The 24,618-nt window shown below is 42.8% G+C and overlaps 2 pseudogenes; both read left to right on the plus strand.

The window, feature by feature from the left end:
• The first annotated feature begins 463 nt into the window (after window positions 1-463).
• LOC123408952 lies at window positions 464-4,770 on the plus strand (annotated as a pseudogene).
• A 2,791-nt stretch (window positions 4,771-7,561) lies between these two features.
• Window positions 7,562-9,084, plus strand: LOC123413621 (annotated as a pseudogene).
• Window positions 9,085-24,618: the final 15,534 nt, after the last annotated feature.

The raw sequence follows: 24,618 nt of genomic DNA on the forward strand, positions 1-24,618 counted from the left end.
AGGAAGCAGAACACCTTCACATTGTAGAACCAAAGCACGCGGAGTTGGGACTCGCTTTCAAGCGGCAGCACCAGCAGATCGACTCACTAAGCCAGGAAAGGGGGTCTCAGCAGCGGCAGTAGCTAGCAGGTCCAGCATTGGATAACACCATCCCATCCATGCCGAGAAGCAGTGTGGGTTCCGCCCCAGGCAATGATGCACTAGATAGATACCCTGTGGATGATATCATAGATACGACAACTTGTGAGCTACACATAAAAGTGAAGAACATATCCATGAAGGTGGCGGGCGGCTATGCTTATACAAATCCCCATGAAGCAAGCTTCCATTGCAATCTGATTCCAGCTGGCTATGCTCGTGTCGGGGTTGATGAAGTGGTGGCAGGATATTCGGGGCTAGAGCTTGACATTCGTGGAGGTGACGACGTGCAAACACTCAGAGAGGCCATACATCATATCATTCTATGGAGAAAGGATTGCATCATCTTTCCAAGGCCACTGACACCGCGTCATCCTGCTCCTCATCCAAGTCCGCCACCGCGTCAGCCCACTCCTCCTCCTCCAAGTCCGGCACCGCGTCAGCCCACTCCTCCTCCTCCAAGTCTGGCACCGCGTCAGCCCACTCCTCCTCCTTCAAGTCAGGCACCGCGTCAGCCGTCTCCGCTGCCACATCGGGCTCCGCTACCTCAGTAACAGCGGAAGAGAGGCGCCATAGCTACATCGGCTAGCATTACAAGAGGAGGCAAGAAATTAAAATATGGTCCAAGCCTCAAGACTCTTTCGAGGTTGCCTTACCACCTAACTCCTGAGGAAAACACAGCCGAAGTGTAAGCCCAAGTGAAGGCCCATTTTGGACCGAAACCATCCCCGCCGCCAAGGGAGATCATACCTGAGCATGTCATACAACACTTTATTCTTAATGCTCAACCAGCTAGCAAGCATACCGACTCACACTAAGATCGTTCTATCAAGAGGTCATATCAAGCACAAAAAAGGAAGGAGCCGAGCTCGAGCTCGAGCCAAGCAGCTGGAAAAAAATGCGGGAAAATTGATCCCCAGCTAGGAGAACAGGTAGTGTAATCGATCCCCCCACTACAAACACATGTGAGTACCGCCGATCAGCGGCTAGTAATAACCGACGATCGTAGAAGGCAGTCTAAAGAGCAGGTGTCACTGTAGAACAAATCCTAGCCATCGAGGACTTCCAAACGTTTAAAGAGGAGGAACTAATATGGAAATATGTTCGCGGACAACCTATGGTCAAGCCTGGGCAGATCTCGCTTCTATCAACGAGAATGTATGAATTGCATCAATGATACCTAAGAGTAGTAAAGACTACGGATCGAGAGTCCCTCAAGGTGAAAGTCAAGGAAGAGCATTACTACCATAAAAAATATTTATGGGTTGAGTATCAAGAAATGTTTTAGTTACTCAATCAAGACGCACTCGACAAATCTATCGTCAGTTGCTATTGTCTGTAAGTGATTTCTTTCTGTAATTTAAGTCTCTAGCTAGCTGTAGTGCTCGTTTATTACGTGTAATTATCCTCACTATATATTCTTTTCTGTGGTATTATGCAGAATGAAGATGTATGAAATGAAAAAAGATGGATGTTATGGCATTGGGTTCATTGACCCAAATACCATTAATGAATATTTATGGACGCGTAATTGGGAACGAAAAGACACATAGAAAAGCTTGGTAGAGTTTTTGGTGTGACTAAATACCCAACCAGAAATACTACTTCCTTACAACTTCGGGTAAGTGACACTGTCTTGTACTACAAATTCTGTTTTTGCTTACTAGATTTTAATAAGTGTAGTTGATGAGTTATATATGCACGTGCCCACCTAATTATACAAACGTGTGCGCATATAGTTTTCACTGGATCCTGCTAATCATTGAAGTTGACGAGGGAAAAGTTCATGTACTGGACTCACTACTTATAGACGATAGAGACTACACAATCGTGAGGGGGATGGTCGACAGGTAATTTCAATCATTATCGAACTATATGTCGGCCTCTTTAGTTAATTTCCTGATATCAACTAATTAATAACTCTTTTATTCATTTTCTTTGCCGACGGGCAGGGCTTGGGAAAGTTCATCAAACAGATTGAAGGCCAACGGAAACAAAAACTGAAATGGGTGCGACCCAGGGTAACTAATTAAGTACTAGTAGCTAGCTACCATCTCTTTAATTCTAGTTTCAATACCATTATCATGCTTGAATAATTATTACCTGATTTAATTCTATTCTCGTAATTTAAGTGCCTAAGGCAGGCGCAGGGGAATAATTTATGTGCATACTATGTTTGCGACAACATTCGCATGATGACGTCCGAAACGTCCAAAAGTGATAGACAAGTTTGGGTACGTTTGCAAGAACACTATTCACAATTCTTTTTATCATGATCTAATATATATATACACACAACTAATATATTCATATTGATCTTCTTTTTTAATAAACATGAAAGGCATGCGGGATCAACTCCTACCAACGGATCGCGTACGAGCAATTCAAGAGGAAATAGCGGGATTTTTGCTCGACCAAGTCATAGATGCCAAAGGAGAATACCATTACAAGTTGTAGTGCCTCCATGTAATGATCTGCAAATTGTAGGACAAATTGTATATATACATGTGTATGTGTGAATGGTCGTGGAGAAATTCGATGATATATTATGATCGGTTCTACGAGAAATTCTATTTTTATATATGCATAACGTGTACAATATGTAGTAGCGTAAAATATGTTTGAAATGAAAAATAATTAAATGGAAAACACAAAATTAAAAGGAAAAATAAAATAGAAACCCCAAACCCCTAAACCTGTTAGTCCTGGTTGGTTACCAAAACCCCTAAAGGCCCCTAGCCCCCTCACACACGCTCGTGCCACGTGGTGGGCATTCGGTCTCGGTTCGTGACGAATCGACACTAAAGGGGGGGGCTTTAGTCCCCACCCTTTAGTGCCGATTGCAGAACCAGCACTAAAGATCCTACGAAACGGGATTGTTGCCTCATTCTCCACTAGTGCCTCTCTATCTTCTTGTGATGAATTGAGTTTTCCCTTTGAAGTTTTCTTATCAGATTGAGTCTTTAAGGATTTGAGAACACTTGATGTATGTCTTGCAATGGGATATCTATGGTGACAATGTGATGTTCTATTGATTCACTTGACGTATGTTTTGGTGAAAGTATGGACCCTTGGGCTTGTTTCCAAGCACTTATACAATGTTTTGCTCTCTCTATACTATTTGTTACCATGCTGTTTTTATATTTTTGGATTTCAAAAACCTATATCTACCATCCATATTACACTTGTATCACCATCTCTTCGCCGAACTAGTGCACCTATACAATTTACCACTATATTGGGTGTGTTGGAGACACAAGAGACTCTTTGTTATTTGATTGCAGGGTTGCTTGAGAGAGACCATCTTCATCCTACGCCTCCCACGGATTGATTAACCTTAGGTCATCCACTTGAGGGAAACTTGCTATTGTCCTACAAAGCTCTACGCTTGGTGGCCCAACACGAGTCTACAAGAAGAAGGTTGTGTAGTAGACATCACCCAGCGCAAAAATGGGAATTCAAAAATATTCTGAATTTCTTGAAGACCAAAAGCAGAACGAACCTTCAAAATGAGTGAATCTTAATAAAAAGATGTTGGGGCGAGGGTAGTAGTTACGAATCCAGGGCAAACAACCACTTTCTAAAAACCCACGTTGGACAACTGTGTGGTGGAGGATTAACAGGGGATTTTTTCGTAAAGAAATTACGAAAAAGTAAAAGGGACTTCAAAGCTCAGAAGAGATGGCCCCACTTCTATCAGGGCCTTCTCAGGGTCTTGAGCAATGTTAATTTGCATTGATTGCGAACAGGGTGCGGGATTCTCTGATGCAAAAAAAAGGTCCGAGAGAAAGGAATCAGTCTCTTCAGTCCAGCGCATGCCTCAAATTCATGTTTCCTTTGAATTACTCATTTTTTTGAATTTTGCAACGAAAACTTTTCTAGGAGAAGTTCAAATCCGTTTCATTCAGACATTGATCGATCTTGGTTTGACATGGTTTACACATTAGTGGTTCCTGGAAAAGTCAATTTCTCCATTAGCTAAACCCTTTATTACCCTACATTTGGACTTGTATTTTTTTGTACACAATCAACGGAGGCCCCTCCGACATATGTTGCAGTGTCTTCAATAGCATGCTCTTACTTTGTCTTTCCCTTAGCAGGTCATCAAATTTGGTGCTTTTCGATCCCCAGTTTCTATGGGGGACAAAGGCCGAAATACAATAGAATCCTCCATTAAGTGGTTCTCGCTTCTCCTTGTTCCTGCTTCTAATTCCTCCCTAGGTAGTTCCCAATATTTGGCACTTTCCATACTTCATGGGTGCAACATCAACAAATTCTCCCACCATCAAGTTACAACCTAAGATCTATGACTATATTATGTTAATTGTTCATATTTTGTTCATTCCATCGGTATGCTCCCAGGTACGTGTAATTGTGATCTGTTTGCGAGAACCAAGGGGTCTTTCTATGGAAACCTTCACGAGCAATCATCGTTTTTTGATGGTTTTTCTGCTTTTCACAGCTTCTCTTTCCACACACCCGGATATCTGGTGCCAAACCGCCGCCTCTTTGCTTATATATTCAATAATCGAGTTTGCTATGTTTGTGGCATTGATTGTACAAGTTCGTGAAGAGGGTTGAACGAGTAGAATGAGGGAAAGCGGCTCGATCAAAAAAAGAGGAGTAGACTAAAAAAATAGAACTTCAAAAGTCACTATCAATGAATTCCCGAGCAATTCTAACCCAACATATGCTTCATATAGATGGAATCTACTTGAAAGCTAGTCGCTCGACAGGCATGCTATCAAAGCAATTAGGATTGTCTGGAACAGAACCCTCGAGAAACTTGTGAACATTACAGAGAATATAGAGAGGAGGGATAAAAATGCATATTTTGTATCGTTTCTTCGAAACTTCGCTTACGTTTCACTTGCCTTCACCAACCTCAGAGGGTACTACAGGCTTAGACTCTCTAAGGTATCCATCACTAAACTAAAGAAAGTAGTGAAAATCATAAGAGAAGCTTTGTGTTCACAAGGTTGGGAAAGAGTACGCTGAGTTTGTCTTGATTTTCCATCCATGATTCCCATTGTGGAGTGAAGTGGAATTCTAAAGATACAAAAGTGAACCGTAGGATCTCATCTTACCCCATTGAAAAAACTTGTCCAAGAAACCCTGTATGTATTGACTATGTAAATAAAGCCCTAATATTTGAATTCTGCATACACCAAGAACAAAAAAATAGCTCTAGCCAAACCTTTCACAAAATTTTGCATTTATGCCCAAAAGGCACAACAAGTTTTTCACATGGGTTCAAAGAAGTATGCTAATTTCCTTGGATGTGCATTATTCTTCTGGATTTGGTCGGTTTTATTATATATATACTTATAAATATGAAAATGGAGCATTCTACTGTCAATGAAGTAAATACTCTAATTTGGAAATGTTGAGCTCTATTGCTTGGAATAGGCTCGCTCTATCCTTCTGTCTAGCTATGCTTTTACCTTTTTTGTAGTGGTCTCCTCGTATTTTTTTGAAACGTCTGGCTTTCCCAATGATGGTGAACCAGATCGAACACTTTCGGGATATCTCCCCATGCTGCGCTCAGCATGTCCCACCATCTGAGCTAACCTAACATGTCCTTAGCACGGCCAGCACTCAATATGTCGCAGCGGAATATGTCTACCGGAGTATGCTCTGCAAAGCTTCTCACTCGGCACACAATCTATATCCAAGTCCCCCATCGCACTCCACAAGTTTAGGATGACCCCTTTCTTAACAGTGCCTGAACACAAGGCTTCCCTACTAAACCAGTACACTAAGTACGGGATCACTACTCATGACTCCTTGGTCTTCATAGTCCTCGAGAACACGATCAACAATGTCACCCATACATTGTTTGACGAAATGCCTCCTCACTATCCAAGGCAAGTGCATGGTCTATCACCCATCACTTAAACCACTATCATATATAGGTATCCTATCTCATCTTGGAGTTCCCTTGCCCTCAACAAGCACCCTTGTCTATCGACCAGGTTTCCATACTACAAATTCCCACACTCAGATAGCACCCAAGTATAAGGCCCTCTCGACTGAGCATATCATCTAGGATCCACTCCCATATGCACAGTCTACTCAACTGAACAACACGTCCAGTCTACAAATGACTCCAAGATCCCTCTTATCCTAGATCCCTGTGTGACAGCCGACTTGCCGGCAAGACTTGTCCTTTTAGGTAAGGTAGACATACCAAAGGAGTAGGGGTGCTTCTGATACCACCATGATCGGTAATGGAATGTTGCGCCCTTGCTTTCTTTATGCCTAAAGGCTAGTTGAATGGATTGATGTTTATTAAAAGCCATTTGATTGATCAGAAAGGAAAACCAAACCTGTAAAGAACTTCTACTATTGATTGTCGGTGCGCATTAATCCGACCAGATTCTAGATGATCTTCCAAAAGCTCACCGCCTCATCCTATTCCATTCTTTTTTCTTTGAATGGAGCCTTAGCGAGTTCCGTTTCAGCTAGTTCGAATTCGGAGAGTAGGCCTCCCAACTCGCTACAAGGCAAGAATGAACCACTATAAGTAAACTCCAATAAAGAAGCTTGGTGGAAAGAAAGAAAGAGAGAAAAAGCTACATCTCTTTGGTCAGTTAACCTTTCCAAAATAAATACTAGCTAGGGTTTCCAATTTTGCTCCCAATGTATCCATAAATGAGACATTTGTTCAAGGAGGAACCCTTCCGGGAATGTAATTACGAATAAATGACCTATTTCCAAATTCTCTTGAGGGGATCAATGTGATAGATAGGGTACTCGCAAACACTCCACCTAGCCAAAGTAATGCCTCTAGAACCTCTAGAACAAACCTACCATCAATAGGCGACAATCTGATAGGCAACAGAGAGAAAGTGGAAGAATAGCTACTTTTCTTACTTATATTTCTGATCAATAGAAAATAGTGGCACTCCTCAAGCTCAAGGCCTTAGAGTTATAAGGGAATTACGTGGAACCTCTCTTTTCAATAAGCATTCTACCACTAACTATGTGCCTGACTATGGTTTATCAACTCTTACCTTTTGGTACGAGAGCGGATGGTCGGAGGTTTAAGGATACACACGTAGTGCTAGACTTCTCTAATTTCACTCGTAGAAGGTCTGATTTTAGCTTATTAACGTACAAAGACTATGTTAAGATTAGTATAAAGAAGGGGGTTTTCTATAAGCTTCACCAGAGAAAGCATGTCTTCTCGGACATCCTATAAACAATTTTGATCACGCAAAAAAATTGTAGATAATGAAAGAAGAGTCAGCCCTTGGGGCACGAGTGGTTCTCCTATATGGAGGTCGCTACTTAATTTGACAAACTTTGTTTCAAGTGTTGATGTGTCAAATCGGGATTGTGTGAAGTGTACTGAACATCAAGGTTTTTCTTTAAAGCGGATTTCTCCCTTCAAAATATCATCAATCTAATTTTTTAAAGTATGGAATTCTCATCCAAAGTTGTGGAACTCAGGACTCTATTATAAAGTAGAATGACCAACTTCTACACGAATTTTCAAGTGGATGAGATGGGTCTAGTGGTCTCCGTTGGAGATGGGATTGCACGTGTTTATGAATTGCACGAGATTCAAGCAGGGGAAATGGTGGAATTTGCCATCAGTGAGAAAGGAATCACCGTAAATCTTGAGAATGGGAATGTAGGTATTGTTGTCTTTGGTAGTGATACCGCTATTAAAGAAGGAGATATTGTCAAGCGCACTGGATCTATTGTGGATGTTCCTGCGGGAAAGGCCATGTTAGGTCGTGTGGTCGACGCCTTGGGAGTACCTATTGATGGAAAAGGGGCTCTAAGCTATCCCGAATGTAGACGTGCCGAAGTGAAAGCCCCGAGAATTATTGAACATAAATATGTGCGCAACCCATGCAAACAGGCTTAAAAGCAGTGGATAGCCTCGTTCCTATAGGCCGTGGTCAACGAGAACTTATAATCGGGGACACGCAAACTAGAAAAACTCCAATAGCTTTCGATACAATATTAAACCAAAAGCAAATGAACTCAAGGGGCACAAATGAGAGTCAGACATTGTATTGTGTCAATGTTGCAATTGGATGAAAATGCTCGACTATGGCACAATTTGTTCAAATTCTTTCATAAGCGAATGCTTTCGAATATTCCATTCTTGTAGCAGCCACCGCTTCAGATCCTGCTCCTCTACAATTTCTGGCCCGTATTCAGGGTGTGCCATGGGGGAATATTTCTGCGATAATGGAATGCACACATTAATTATATATGATGATCTAAGTAAACAGGCGGTGGCATATTGACAAATGTCATTATTGTTACGCCGACCACCAGGCCGTGAGGTTCTCCCATGGGATGTTTTCTATTTACATTCCTGTCTCTTAGAAAGAGCCGCTAAATGATCAGACCAGACAAGTGCAGGTAGCTCGACTTCGTTACCCATGATTGAAACACAAGCTGGAGACATATCGGCCTATATCCCCACCATTGTGATATCCATTACACATGGACAAATCTGTTTGGAAACAAAGCTCTTTTATCATGGAATTAGACCAGCTATTAACCTTGGCTTATCCGTCAGTCACGTCGGATCTGCCGCTCAGTTGAAAGCTATGAAACAAGTCTGCGGTAGTTCAAAACTCGAATAGCACAATATCACGAAGTGGCCGCCTTCGCTCAATTTGGGTCAGACCTTGATGTTGCGACTCGGGAATTACTCAATAGAGGAGCAAGGCTTACAGAAGTGTCCAAACAACCACAATAGAACCACTTCCAATTAAAAAAATTGTCATGATTTATGATGTTGTCAACGGCTTCTCTGATTGAATGCCACTAGACAGAATTACACAATATGAAAAAGCCATTCTAAGTACTATTAATCCAGAATTACAAAAATACTTCTTAGAAAAAGGTGGCTTAACTAATGAAAGAAAGATGGAACCAGATGCTTCTTTAAAAGAAAGCACTTTGCCTCACTTGTGAATTAATCAAAAAGATTGCCCCTTACTCGCAGATGTAGGAAGAAGGCTTTTCTCGCCAACTGAACCCCAATAGGCTATTTTTGACTTTTTCACATAATTATCACAGATAGATTTTTGTGCCATTCATAAACCAAGCTACTGAGAGTCTACCCCAACCACAAGGGGTAGTTGCTCCAGTAGTTCATGATACCCCACCCAGCCCCACAAGGGTTGACGGACCCCCTACCTATACATATACCCGACGATTACCTATACCTGATGATTTTCAATCCACAACTCATTTTCTTGAATATGTGACAAGCCTTGCAAATTGTGATAATATGTATAAAATTAGTTGTTCGCATAACCCAATATTAGAGAATTATGGAGGTGCAGGCCCAAGTACTTCGAATCATCAACAAGAAATCCAATAAAGAAGAGCGAAGGAAAAAACGTGACAAGAAAATTGTTTTCTCGACTCGAGATGTTAGAAGGTGCTAAATCAATAGGTGTCGGAGCTGCTACAATTGCTTTAGCCAGAGTTGTTCTTAGTATTGGAAACGTCCTCAGTTCTTTGATTCATTCTGTGGCGTGAAATCCATCATTGGCTAAACAATCATTTGATTATGCCATTTTGGGCTTTGCTCTCACTTAAGCTATTGCATTGTTTACCCCAATGATGTCCTTTATGATCTCATTCGTTTTCTAATCGCATAAAAAGTCATGGGATCAAAAAAGAAATGTGAGAATGTAGTTACAGATGTAAAAAAAGTCAATATCTTGTTCTCTTGTTTCATAGATGGGGCGTCCTATCCGATGGATGAATGCAGAGCCTCTGTCGAGTAGTGAAATGATAGGATTCTTCTTTTAGGTTAAACCAAAACACAAGTTGGTGATTCAAGCCAAGAGTGTGGGACCTTAAGAGCGGTCAAAGCTAGAACCTATATCATGACTGCTGGAACAAAAGACCCGACGAGTATTTTTGTACCACCTTCCAATCTTCTTAGTTAAGTAAATAACTTTCCATTAGGCAAGACTGTCACATCCCTGATCCCCATTAGGGTTTAGCAAGTTTGAGCTTATGTTTTCTTCCATTGCATCATAAGATTTTGAATTTCACTCAAGGAAGGAAATGAAATCAAAGCAAAACCTCAACAAACTCTATATTCAAAAGAAAACCAAAGTAGTGCCAAATCAATGAACCCAAAATGGCCTTCATAAAAATTCAATATTTTACATAAATGTTGAAAACAACATATCAGAGGTGAAACATATTTTCAAAATACTTTTGGCATTTTAAATTTATGTTAAAAGCTACTGGAATCAATTATATATTTGATTTCAAATATTTCAAAGTTTCCAAAAATGTTGAAAACTTTATATGTGGTTGGAAATATTCCAACAAACACTCCAGTAACATCCAAACTATTTTAGGAATAGTTTGGAGCCAAAAATAAAATAAAACAAAGTCAGTAAGAATAAAACAGAAACAGAAAAGAAAAGAAATAAGAAAAACCTTACATGTCGCTCACCTGAGGCCCAGCCCACCACAGTGCTTGTCGTCTTCCTTGTGCCAGTCGGCACCAGGAGGTGGTCGCCGCTCCCTCCGGCGCGGCCACGCACCTGCGTGCCTGCCTGGCCACCGCATCGCGCTGGCGCGAAGGGGATAAGGTCCCCCAAGACCTCCCCGTGTTCGTCCCCTCGCCATTCGCCCCGTGCTCTCTCCCCCTCTCGGCCGCCATGACCGCGAGCTCGAGCTCGAGCTAGCAGTCACTCCAGTCTCTCTTCCTCTCTCCTGATCCGTGCAACAGCTCCGTCGAAGCTCCGTGAAGCTCCTAAGCCAGTCGCTCGACGTCGAGAAGCTCTCAAACGCCGTGACGCCGTCATCTTCCTCCTCGGGTCACCGGAGCTCTCCGCCGTCGTTCTCCCTCCTCATGCCATCCCCGAGCCTGCTCTTGTCGCCTCTGCACTCCTCGTGAGCTCAGGGTTCTTTCCCCCAAGTTTTCCCCCTCGATTCCTTCCTCTAGGCCCCGATTCCACAGGAGCCCGACGAGATCCGCCGCGGGACCTCGTCGCCGGTAGCCCTCCGGTGATCGGCTGGTCATTCTGAGGCCATGCTACTGCAACAAAAGACCTTCCAATGGCGCCAGAAACAAGCGTGCTCATGGGAGACTATTCTTGTCTTGATACTCCTCAGCAACGGCACCAGGAATCCTTCTGCTACGGCTACGCCTTTAGGGACTTCCTTAGCAAATATTCAAAGGATTCCCCCGTGGCCTTGGAGCCTTGTGTTGGTGTTCCCTCGAAGCGGAAAGGGTGATGTAGCACAGCGGCGGTAAGTATTTCCCTCAGTTTTGAGAACCAATGTATCAATCCAGTGAAGGATTATCACAAGTACCTGCACAAACACAAAGAGCTTGCACCCAACGCTATGAAGGGGTTGTCAATCCCTTATAGATTGTTTGCCAAGTGAGAACTGAAAGCAACAAAGTAACAAAGCAAAGTAAAAGCGAAAGTGGAAACGATAGGTGTGAATAGACCCGGGGGCCATAGTGTTCACTAGTGGCTTCTCTCATGAAAGCAAGTAGACGGTGGGTGAACGAATAACTATCGAGCAATTGATAGAACCACGCAAAGTCGTGACGTTATCTATGGAAATTATTATATCTATAGGCATCACGTCCAAAACAAGTATACCGATACTTTCTGCATCTACTACTGTTGCTCCACACGTCGATCGATATCCAGCATGCATCTAGTGTATTAAGTTCATGAGAACAGAGTAACGCCTTAAGCAAGATGACATGATGTAGATGGACAATATCATATCTACGATAAAAGCCCATCTTGTTACCCTTGATGGCAACAACACGATGCGTGCCTTGCTGCCCCTTCTGTCACTGGGAAAGGTCACCACACGGTATGAACCCAAAACCAAGGACTTCTCCCATTGCAAGAATCATAGATCTAGTTGGCCAAACAAAACACAAGACTCGGAGAGACTTACAAGGATATCAAATCATGCATATAAGATATCAGCAAAGACTCAAATATATATCATAGATAATCTGATCAAAAATCCACAATTCATCGGATCTCGACAAACACACCGCCAAAGAGGATTACATCGGATAGATATCCATGAAGATCATGGAGAACTTTGTATTGAAGATCCAAGAGAGAGAAGAAGCCATCTAGCTACTAACTACGGACCCGTAGGTCTTAAGTGAACTACTCACGAGTCATTGGAGGGGCGATGATGTTGATGAAGAAGCCCTCCAACTCCAAAGTCCCCTCCGGCAGGGCACCGGGAAGGGTCTCCAGATGAGATCTTGCGGAAACGGAAGCTTGCGGCGGCGGAGAAGTGTTTTCGTGGATGCCCTGATTGTTTCTAGATTTTGAGGGAATTTATAGGCCAAAGACCTAGGGCAGTGGAGCGCCAGGGGGCACAAGCTTGGTTGTCGCGGCCTCCCCCCTGGCCGCGGCAACAGGGCTTGTGGGGCCCCTGTGGGCCCACTTGCTTTGCCCTCAAGCCTCCCGATCTTCTTCCGTTCTCGAAAAATTCATTTCGGGTATTTTATTCCGTGTGGACTCCGTTCCAAAATCAGATCTGGAAAGAGTCAAAAACACAGAAAAAACAGGTGGCACTTGGCACTGAGTTAATAAGTTAGTCACAAAAAAGATATAAAAGGTAAAAAAAACATCCAAAGTTGGCAAGATAACAGCGTGAAACCATCAAAATTATAGATACGTTTGAGACGTATCAAGCATCCCCAAGCTTAACTCCTGCTCGTGCTCGAGTAGGGAAGTGATAAAGAATGAATTTTTGATGCTTTCATGCTACCTAGCATAGATGTCCTTTGTAACTCCTCTTATGTGACGTGAATGTTCAGATCCATTAGATTCAAAACAATAGTTTCTATTGACGTGGAGACAATAATAATTCAAGCAAACTAGCAAGGTAATCATGAACTTTCAAAATAACAAGGCCGAAAGAAAGTTATCCCTACAAAATCATATAGTCTGGCTATGCTCTATCATCATTGCACAACGAATTTAAATCATGCACAACCCCGATATTGGCCAAGTAATTGTTTTCACACCTTTACTTTCTCAAACTTTTTCAACTCTCACGCAATACATGAGCGTGAGCCATGGTTTTAGCACTATAAGTGGTGTGGAGTGTGGTGGAGGTTGCAAGAAAAACAAGGAGAAGATGGTCACATTAACTACGCATATCAATGAGCTGTGGAGATGCTCATAAATAGATATCAATGTGAATGAGTAGGGATTGCCATACAAATGATGCCCTGAGCTAAGAGTATGTGAAAGCTCTTAAAGAAAACTAGTGGGTGTGCATGCAACTTGCTTGCTCACGAAGACCTAAGGCAAATTTGAGAAAGCCTATCATTGGAATATACAAGCCAAGTTATATAATGAAAATTTCCCACTAGCTATATGGTGGTGACAAAACGAGAGACTCTCAATCATGAAGATCATGGTGCTTAATATGCACAAGTGTGGAAAGGTGGTAGCATTGTCCCTTCTCTCTTTTTCTCTCTTTTTTTGGATGGGCTCTTCGGCCTCTCTTTTTTTGGTGGGCATCTTTGGCCTCTTTTATTTTCTCACATGGGACAATGCTCCATCAATGATGATCATCACACTTACAACTCAAAACTTAGAGCAACGATGACTCTATATGGAATGCCTTCGGTAGTGTACCGTGACAATGATCTAGCATGGCATGGACATTAATGGAAACATCATGCTAGCTATCTTACGATCATGCAATGGCAATGTAGACGTGGTGGCACATGTCATGGTGGTAGTTGCATGGCAATATATCTCGGGATGACTTTGAAAAAGCTATAGTAGGTAGGTATGGTGGCTGTTTTGAGGGAGGCTAATGGTGGGTTTTGTGCACCGGCGAAAGTTGCATGGCACTAAAGAAGATAGTGATGGTGGAAGGTGAAAGTGCATCTAAACGATGGACTCAACATTAGTCATGAAGAACTCATATACTTGTTGCAAAAGTTTTATTAGTAACCGAAACAAAGCATTCAACGCATACTCCTAGGGGAAGGGTTGGTAGGTATAAACCATCGCGCAATCCCGACCGCCACACAAAGGATGACAATCAATAGACTAATCATGCTCAGACTTCATCACATAGTGGTTCACCATACGTGCATGCTATGGGAATCACTAACTTCAACACAAGTATTTCTAGATCCACAACACCTTACTAATATAACTTCAATATTACCATAACCACAACTCAAAACTAGTTGAGATGAATCAAACTTCTCTAACTATTTAATGCACATGAAGGTGGAAGTTTTCATATCCCTTTGGATAACTACACCTTTTGAGACTACTTTCAAAGCATAGATCAACTACCAAGCCACACACCGTCGTGCTCTAAAAGATATAAGTGAAGCACGTAGAGCAAAAGCAACTAGCTCAAAAGATATAAGTGAAGCACATGTGAGCTGAATTGTCTAACCAAAGGATATAAGTGAAGCTCGACAAAATCACGGTGAGTGCATGTCTCTCTCTCTAGGTGTGCAGAAACGATGATTGTGACACAACAAAAATAAAAGACTCCTACGATACAAGACGCTCCAAGCAAAACACATAACATGTGGTGAATAAAAATATAGCCCCAAGTAACGTTACCGATGGATTGAATACGAAAGAAGGGATGCCTTCCCAGGGCATTGATGTCTACTGTTCTTCCCCTTGCAACGGCACCAGAAGAATGTTGCTAGTACTCTCCGGCAATCGAAACTAGAAGAATGTTGTTCACGCCCACCAGCGCGTGGGATCGTAGCAGTTTTTGAGGGTAGAGTATTCGACCCAAATTTGTTGATTCGCATGACGGGAGGTGAGAGAATACTATCAAGTATTAGCAGCTGAATTTATCATATTCAACCAAACCTGAAAGATTAGTATCTGCAAGCAAAGTAGTAACACCAAAGTAGCAAGTAACAGCAGTGGCAAGGAGCAGCGGTAGTGACAGCAATAGCAAGTAGCAAGAGTAGCAAGCGACAGCAGCAGCAACAGTAGTAACAGCAGCAGAGCAAGACAAGTAACAGCAGTAGCAACAGTAGTAGCAGCAGCAGAGCAAGACAAGTAACAGCAGTAGCAACAGTAGGACAAACTCGTAGGCAATGGGTCGGTGATTTGTTTGGATGATATTCATCATGCAACAACTATAACACGGAGAGATATGTGGCTAGCTCCCGTTCGTCAATGTGATGTAGGCATGCATTCCGTGTGTCGTCATACGTGCTTAGGGAAAAGAACTTTCATGACATCTATTGTCCATCCCTCCCATGGCAGCGGGGTCCAAAAGGAAACTACGGGATATTAAGGTTCTCCTTTTAATAAAGAACCGGACCAATGCATTAGCACTTGGTGAACACATGAACTCCTCAAACTATGGTCATCACCGGGAGTGGTTCCGGTTATTGTCACTCCGGGGTTGCCGGATCATAACACATAGTAGGTAACTACAACTTGCAAGATCGGATCTAAAACACACATATATTGGTGACAAGATAATAATTTCAGATGTGAAATCATGGCACTCGGGCCCTAGTGACAAGCATTAAGCACGGCAAAGTAGTAGCAACATCAATCTCAGAACATAGTGGATACTAGGGATCAATCCCCATGAAAACTAACTCGATTACATGATAGATCTCATCCTACTCATCACCGCCCAGCGAGCCTACGAATAGATTCCTCACGAACAACGAAGAGCTTCATGGAATTAGAGAGGGAAGAAGGTTGATGATGACGATGGCGACGATTTCCCCTCTCCGGAGCCCAAGACGGACTCCAGATCTTCCCTCCAGATGAAGAACAGGTGGTGGCGGCGGCTCCGTATCGCAAACGCGGCGAAAACTTCTCTTTTTGTTTTTTCTGTGACGAAAGTGAACTTATAGACCCGAGGTTGGGGGCGGTGGAGCCGTGTGGGCCCCACAAGCCTACCCACCGCCACCATGGGGGTGGTGGCGGAGCCAGGGCTTGTGGCCCACTGGCCCACCCCCTTAGGTGGAACTTGGCGCAAATATTTTTCATATTTTCCAAAATTGCTCCACATAGATTTTTAGGATGTTTGGAGAACTTTGATTTCTGCACAAAAATAACACCAAGGCAATTCTGCTGAAAACAGCGTCAGTCCAGGTTAGTTCCATTCAAATCATGCAAATTAGAGTCCAAAACAAGGGCAAAAGAGTTTGGAAAAGTAGATACGATGGAGACGTATCAACTCCCCCAAGCTTAAAACCTTGCTTGTCCTCAAGCAACTCAGTTGACAAACTGAGAGAGAAAGAAAAACTTTGACAAACTCTGTTTGATCTTGTTGTTGCAACTATGTCTAACTCATTACCAGAATTTCAGCAAGATCACAAGTTAACCACATAAGCAAATGACACAAAGGTCTCACGGTAAACTAATATCAATGGCATAATCAGCTAACGAGCAAATAATAATGAGTTTCAAATACCAACACTTCAATCAAAACAAGGATGAAGCAATATGAATAGGTGGTATCTCGCTAGCTCTTTCTGAGACCGCAAAACATAAATGCAGAGCACTTTCAAAGATCAAGGGTTGACTAAACATTATAATTCATAGCAACAAAGATCCAGTCATAGTCATACTCAATATCAATCAAAAGCAAAGCATAAAAATAACAGAGGTGCTCTCTAATTGGTGCTTGTAAAAGAAGAGGATGACTCAACAGGAAAATAAATAGACAGGCCCTTCGCAAAGGGAAGCATTGATTTGTAGATGTGCCAGAGCTCAAGCTTTGAAAACAGAGATAATAATGTTCAGTGGCATGCTTTCATTGTCAAAGCAATGACCAAGAGTTCTCAATATATTCCATGCTACTCATGCTATAGGCGGTTCCCAAACAGGAAAGTAAAGTTTTAACTCCCCCACCACCAATCAATCACACTCCACGGCTAGTCGAATCCTCGGGTACCGTCCATACTAACATCAATCCGGGGGGAGTCTTGTCTTACAGTTATGTTTTCGATTTAAGCGTGGAACTGGGCATTCCAATTACCGGCCCCTTTCTCGTGAATGACAATGAATAAACACATGTCGAGGATAACACTCCTAGCATGGAAGATACCAATAGCCCCTTGTCACCACATGAGCGGTTCGGGCATGCAAAACAGATTATTTCTTGAAGGTTTAGAGAATGGCACATGCAAATTTACTTGGAACGGCAGGTAGATACCGCAAATAGGTAGGTACGGTGGACTCTCATGGAAAAACTTTTGGGTTTATGGAAGTGTATGCACAAGCATTATTCCGCTTAGTACAAGTGAAGGCTAGCAAAAGACTGGGAAGCAACCAACTAGAGAGCGACAACAGTCATCAAGATGCAATGAGTTTGACTAACATTAAATGCAAGCATGAATAGGATATAAATCACCATAAACACGAACATCATAGAGGCTATGTTGATTTTGTTTCAACTACATGCATGAACATGCGCCAAGTCAAGCCACTTTAAACATTCAAAGGAGAATACCATCCTATCATACTACATCTTAGTCATCTCAAAATCTATGTTGCCATTCAAGACAAACCATTATAAACTCTCAGCTAAATAAGCATGGCATCAGAAACTATGATCTCTAAGTTGTCATTGCAAACATGGTTCTCTCACAACAAAGCTAAATCTGGGTCGACAAGCTAGTCATATTTACAAAAACAAAATAGATAGAGTTCATACCAGCTTTTCAGTCTCAGTCACTTCATCATATATCATCATTGTTGCCTTTCATTTGCACGATCAAACGATGTGAACAATAATAAGCGCATTGGACTAAGCTGAATCTGTAGGCAAACACAAAGGAGAAGACAAAATAATATGGCTCTTTGAAAGCTAAACGGGTAAGCATGCAAGAACCACTAAACATTGAAACCAATATCTTCTACCTTGACCCAAAGAAAAAGAAAACTATTTACACGGGAAAACTCCCAACAAGCAAAAGAAGAAAGAAAAATATTTTTGGGTTTTCTCAAAAGGACACAAAACAAGAAAACAAGAAAATGAAAATAAACTAGCATGGATAATACAGTGGCAAAGTGTAAACACTGGCTCACAAAGTGAAAGCATAAGCATGAATGTAGAGTCGGTGAGAACACGTACTCCCCCAAGCTTAGGCTTTTGGCCTAGCTTGGTATACTCCCAAGGTGGGAAATAACCAGCTCCAGGATACTCCGGAGCAGACTGTGGATGCCACTGCTGTGTGAGCTCCTCTGGCTCCCACTAATAAACTGGCGGCTCGGGCACGGGCGCCTGTGGTTGGGCCAAGCCCCAATATGCGTAGATGTCCGAGGGCATAATAGTGTACCTGCCTGCATGAAGATTGAACAAAGAAGGAGCCGGCAAAGCAATGGTCTCTCGAGTACCCTGACTAAATACCAGGTTATAAATCATCCGTCTACTAGCATCTCTATCCAGAAAATCATGGCGAACCATGCTATCATAATCCAGATATTTCTTAGGGAGAAGCATCTATCCTTCCTCTCCGAGTCTAATTGGTATCTCAAAGTGTCTAGCAAGACGGGTAGCATCGATACCTCCATAGACAACACCTTTAGAACGGTTCAGCTTCAACCGTTGAGCTACTATAGCGCCCAAGCTATAAGTCTTATCGTTATATAGGCCTTCGCGCAAAATCGCAAGGTATGGAGAACTAAGTGATCCAGCCTCCCCACGGCCAATCAAACATCTTCCCACAAATAATGAGAAGTACCGAAGCACAGGAAAATGTATGCTAGCATTTCTAGCACGATACACTCCTCTCTCCTCTCCAACAGCAATAGTACCAATGAAATCCTCCAAGTCCCGTGGACGAGGGTCACGGATATCCCCAACATAAGGTAATTTGCATACATTGCAAAAATCCTGCAGCGTCATGCACTGGAGGACATCGTATATCATGAACTCAACCATGGGAGGATTCTTCCTCGGATAAAAGTTGAAGCTTTGAACAAAAATATTGGTGAGGAGGAGGCATTGTGAGCACTTATCTTCAACGAACACAGTAAGACCTGCGTTCTCCACGAAGTAATGAAAGTCTTCACAAAGTCTGGCGGCGCGCAAAAATTCATCACTTGGCCACTCGCACGCTCGAACTTCTGTGACTCGAGGGACTACGTAGTTGGGGTGGTTCTTCTCATCCTCCTTGGGGTTACGGCTTGAAGAGCCTCTCAAGAACCTCCTCATCTTTTCCTTTTCCTAGCTCTGAAAAATTCTGAAATTTTTAGAGACTTCGAAAGAAAAGTGAATAAAGATTAACCCAACTTGTAGCAACTACTCCTACTAGTGCCTAGAGACCATATCACGCGCTAAAACTACTTGGGACCAGCTAAAATCAACATTTCTAGCTCTAGAACAGGGTCACCAAGGTAGCAAGAATATGTGAAGGATAAAGCACAAGAGCAAAACTAATTGGACCAATGGAGGAGTCACTTACCAAAGAGTAATTTCCCCAAAACAGTTCGGAGAATGGTGCCTTGAGCAAGGAGATCGAAAATCACAGCCAAATGAGCAAGAACGTGGGTTTGAGCTGCGAAACAATTTTTTCTCGAGGTGGAAGAAGAGGCTGAGAGCTGGAATGAGTGGAGGGGGTGCCTGTGGGCCCCACAAGCTTGCACTCCACCACCAGGGGGGTAGGTGGCGGTGGCAGGGCTTGTGGCCCACTGGTCTGGCCCCCAGGCCAGCTCTCAGGCCCAGTAATTTTCAAAAATTCCAGAAAAAATCAAACTAAATTTTCAGGACCATCGGAGAACTTTTATTTTCGAGGTATTTTTCTCCGGGACGCTAAAATAGAAAACAGGAAAAGCTAAACTAATTCTATCATTTTTCATCTAAGCAACAGAAAATGAAAGCTTAAAACATAGGTATGTGACTCCTTGATTCATCCATTTTATGGTCATCGGAAGAAATCCGTCAATGGGGTTGATAAAATCCTTATGACAAAACTTTCTTGAATCGCAAGAGAGAACGGAGAATTTTTGAATAGCCACTAAGTCACCTCAATGGGGATATGTATCTCCCCAACAAGCAAATCATACTTCATCTTGACACGAGGAATAGGGCATTCAAAGCTCCCAATGAGAATCGGTGAAGTCTTTTCAATAGCATTGATGCAATGTACTTGATATCATTTCTTCGGGAAGTGCATTGTGTGCTCATTACCGTTGACATGGAAAGTGACATTGCCTTCGTTGCAATCTATAACAGCCCCTGCAGTGTTTAAAAAGGGTCTTCCGAGGATGACAGCCATGGCATCGTCCTCGGGAATATCCAAGATAACAAAGTCTGTTAAGATAGTGGTGTTAGCAACCACAACAGGCACATCCTCGCAAATGCCGATAGGGAAAGCAGTTGATTTGTCGGCCATTTGCAGAGAAATTTCAGTGGGTGTCAACTTATCCAACTCAAGTCTACGATAAAGAGAGAGCGGCATAACACTAACACCGGCTCCAAGGTCACATAAGGAAGTTCTTACGTAGTTTCCTTTAATAGAGCAAGGTATAGTGGGCACTCCGGGATCACCAAGTTTCCTAGGAGTTCCACCTTTAAAAGTGTAGTTGGTAAGCATAGTGGAGATCTCAAGATCTGGTATCTTCCGTTTATTAGTCACGATATCTTTCATGTACTTGGCATACGGAGACATCTTGAGCATATCAGTTAACCGCATCTGCAGAAAGATGGGTCTTATCATCTCAACGAAGCGCTCAAAATCCTCATCATCCTTTTTTTGGATGGCTTAGGAGGGAAGGGCATAGGTCTCTGAACCCATGGCTCCCTTTCTTTACCATGCTTCCTAGCAGTGAAGTCATTCTTATCGTATCTCTTAGGTTGCGGGTTATCAGGATTAATCGAAGGTTCAATCTCCACATCCTTATCATTGCTAGGTTGAGCATCATTATGAACATCGTTGTCCATATTGTCACGAGGTTCATGTTCATCACCAGATTGTGTTTCTGCATCAGACGCAGAAATATCATTAGGTTCTTCAGGTGTGACAGTATTTGGTGAACTGGCATGCAGGCTTCTATCATCCTTCTTCTCCTTAGGATGACTGGGTGTATCAGCATTGATTCCTTGAGAATCTTGATCAATTCTCTTAGGATGACCTTCAGGATACAAAGGTTCCTGAGTCATTTTGCCTCCTCTAGTAATGAGTCTGACAGAGTTGTCATTTAATCCATTGATCAGGTCATTCTGAGCTTTAAGTACTTGTTCTACCTGAGTAGTAATCATAGAGGCATGTTTACTCAGAAGCTTCAGATCATTGACATTTCTGTCTACGCAAGCACTTAAATGGCTAAGCATACGAGTACTATGTTCCAAATGTCTGCTAACATAATCATTGAAACTCTGTTGTTTGGCAACAAAGTTGTCAAATTCATCAAAGCATAGGCTAGCAGGTTTATCAAAAGGAATATCACTCTCATCAAACCTACGCAGAGAATTCACTTCTACTACTTGTATCGGGTTATCGAGACCATGGATCTCTTCGATAGGTGGTAGATTTTTGACATCTTCACATCTAATGCCTTTCTCTTGCATAGATTTCTTGGCTTCTTGCATATCTTCGGGATTGAGGAATAGAATACCTCTTTTCTTAGGAGTTGGCTTAGGAGGTGGTTCGGGAATAGTCCAAGCATTATCGTTGATCAAGATGTTATTCAGTAGGGTCTCAGCTTGTTCTACAGTTCGTTCCCTAAAAACACAACCGGCACAACTATCTAGGTGGTCTCTAGAGGCATCGGTAAGTCCGTTATAGAGGATATCAAGTATCTCGTTCTTCTTAAGAGGGTGATCAGGCAAAGCATTTTGTAGCTGGACGAGCCTCCCCCAAGCTTGTGGAAGACTCTCTTCTTGGAGTTGAGCAAAGTTGTATATTTCCTGCAAGGAAGCTTGCTTCTTATGGGCAGGGAAATATTTCTCACAGAAGTAATTGACCATCTCCTGGGGACTACTCACACATCCAGGAGCAAGAGAGGTGAACCATACTTTAGCATCATCCTTTAGAAAGAAAGGAACCAGCTTAAGGATATAGTAGTGGCGGTTCTCCTCATTAGTGAAAATGGTGGTTATATCGTGTAGTTTGGCAAGATGGGATACGACCGTCTCAGACTCATAACCGTGAAAAGGATCAGCTTCGACTAGAGAGATTATCTTAGGATCGACAGAGAATTCATAATCCTTATCGGCGATAAAGATAGGTGAAGTGGCAAACTTCGGGTCATATTTCATCTTAGCTTCCTGAGATTTTTCCTTCCACTTGAGAAGTAATTTCTCAGCGTCATAGGCATCCTTACACGCAAGAAAATCTTCAGCTATCTCTCCCTCCATAACGTAACCCTCAGGTATATCAGGCAATTCATATCTAGGAGAGCTAGATCTAGCAGGAGCAAAAGCACGTTCTAACTCAATAGTATCGGCAGTTTCAGAAGCATCACGAGAATTGGCAGTAACTCTAGCAATATGAGCATCAAGGAATACTCCTGGTGGAACATCAGGCAGAGTAGCATCTCTAGCAGTAACAAGCATAGCATCATTAGGCAAAATAGCATCTCTAGCATCATCAGGCAAAGCAGTATCAAGCATAACATCTCTAGCAGTATCATGCATAGCATCAGGCATAGTATAAAGCATAGCATCTCTAGCAGTATCAGGCATAGTATCAAGCATAGCATCTCTAGCAGTAGTATCACAAGCATCATCAAGCACAGGCGACATATCAAGATTTCTAGCAGGAGGTGATGTTGCAAACTTACTCATAACTGAAGGTGAATCAAGTGCAGAGCTAAATGGAAATTCCTTACCTCCCCTCGTAGTTGAGGGCAAGACTTTGGTCTTCGGATCCTTCAGATTCTTCATAGTGATCAGCAGATATAAATCCCAAGTGACTCAGATAATATAGCAATACCTCCCCGGCAACGGCGCCAGAAAAATGCTTGATGTCAATTGTTCTTCCCCTTGCAATGGCACCAGAAGAATGATGCTAGCACTCTCCGGCAATTGAAACTAGAAGAATGTTGTGGATGCCCACCAGCGCGTGGGATCGTAGCAGTTTTCGAGGGTAGAGTATTCGACCCAAATTTGTTGATTCGCAAGACGGGAGGTGAGAGAATACTCTCAAGTATTAGCAGCTGAATTTATCAGATTCAACCACACCTGAAAGATTAGTATCTGCAAGCAAAGTAGTAACAGCAAAGTAGCGAGTAACAGCAGTGGCAAGGAGAAGCGGTAGTGACAACAGTAGCAAGCCACAGCAGCAGCAACAGTAGTAACAGCGGCAGAGCAAGACAAGTAACACCAGTAGCGACAGTAGTAGTAGCAGCAGAGCAAGACAAGTAACAGCAGTAGCAAGAGTTGGACAAACTCGTAGGCAATGGTCGGTGATTTGTTTGGATGATATTCATCATGCAACAGTTATAACACGGAGAGATATGTGGCTAGCTCCCGTTCGTCAATGTGATATAGGCATGCATTCTGTGTGTCGGCATACGTGCTTAGGGACAAGAACTTGCATGACATCTATTGTCCATCCCTCCCGTGGCTGCGGGGTCCAAAAGGAAACTACGGGATATTAAGGTTCTCCTTTTAATAAAGAACCGTACCAATGCATTAGCACTTGGTGAACACATGAACTCTTCAAACTATGGTCATCACCGGGAGTGGTTTCGGTTATTGTCACTCCGGGGTTGCCGGATCATAACACATAGTAGGTAACTACAACTTGCAAGATCGGATCTAAAATACACATATATTGGTGACAACATAATAATTTCAGATCTGAAATCATGGCACTCGGGCCCTAGTGACAAGCATTAAGCATGGCAAAGTAGTAGCAACATCAATCTCAGAACATAGTGGATACTAGGGATCAATGCCCATCAAAACTAACTTGATTACATGATAGATCTCATCCTACTCATCACCACCCAGCGAGCCTACGAATAGATTACTCACGAACGACGAAGAGCTTCATGGAATTGGAGAGGGAAGAAGGTTGATGATGACGATGGCGATGATTTCCCCTCTCCGGAGCCCAAGACGGACTCCAGATCTGCCCTCCAGATGAAGAACAGGTGGTGGCGGCGGCTCCGTATCGCAAACGCGACGAAAACTTCTCTTTTTATTTTTTCACTTATAGACCTGAGGTTGGGGGCGGCAGAGCCGTGTGGGCCCCACAAGCCTGCCCACCGCCACCAGGGGGTGGTGGCGGAGCCAGGGCTTGTGGCCCACTGGCCCACCCCCTAAGGTGGAACTTGGCGCAGATATTTTTCATATTTTCCAAAACTGCTCCCCGTAGATTTTCAGGACGTTTCGAGAACTTTGATTTCTGCACAAAAATAACACCAAGGCAATTCTGCTGAAAACAGTGTCAGTCCAGGTTAGTTCCATTCAAATCATGCAAATTAGAGTCCAAAACAAGGGCAAAAGAGTTTGGAAAAGTAGATACGATGGAGACGTATCAGGCATCCCCAAGCTTAG

Source organism: Hordeum vulgare, chromosome 7H (genome assembly GCF_904849725.1).
Source record: "Hordeum vulgare subsp. vulgare chromosome 7H, MorexV3_pseudomolecules_assembly, whole genome shotgun sequence".
Taxonomy (NCBI): domain Eukaryota; kingdom Viridiplantae; phylum Streptophyta; class Magnoliopsida; order Poales; family Poaceae; genus Hordeum; species Hordeum vulgare.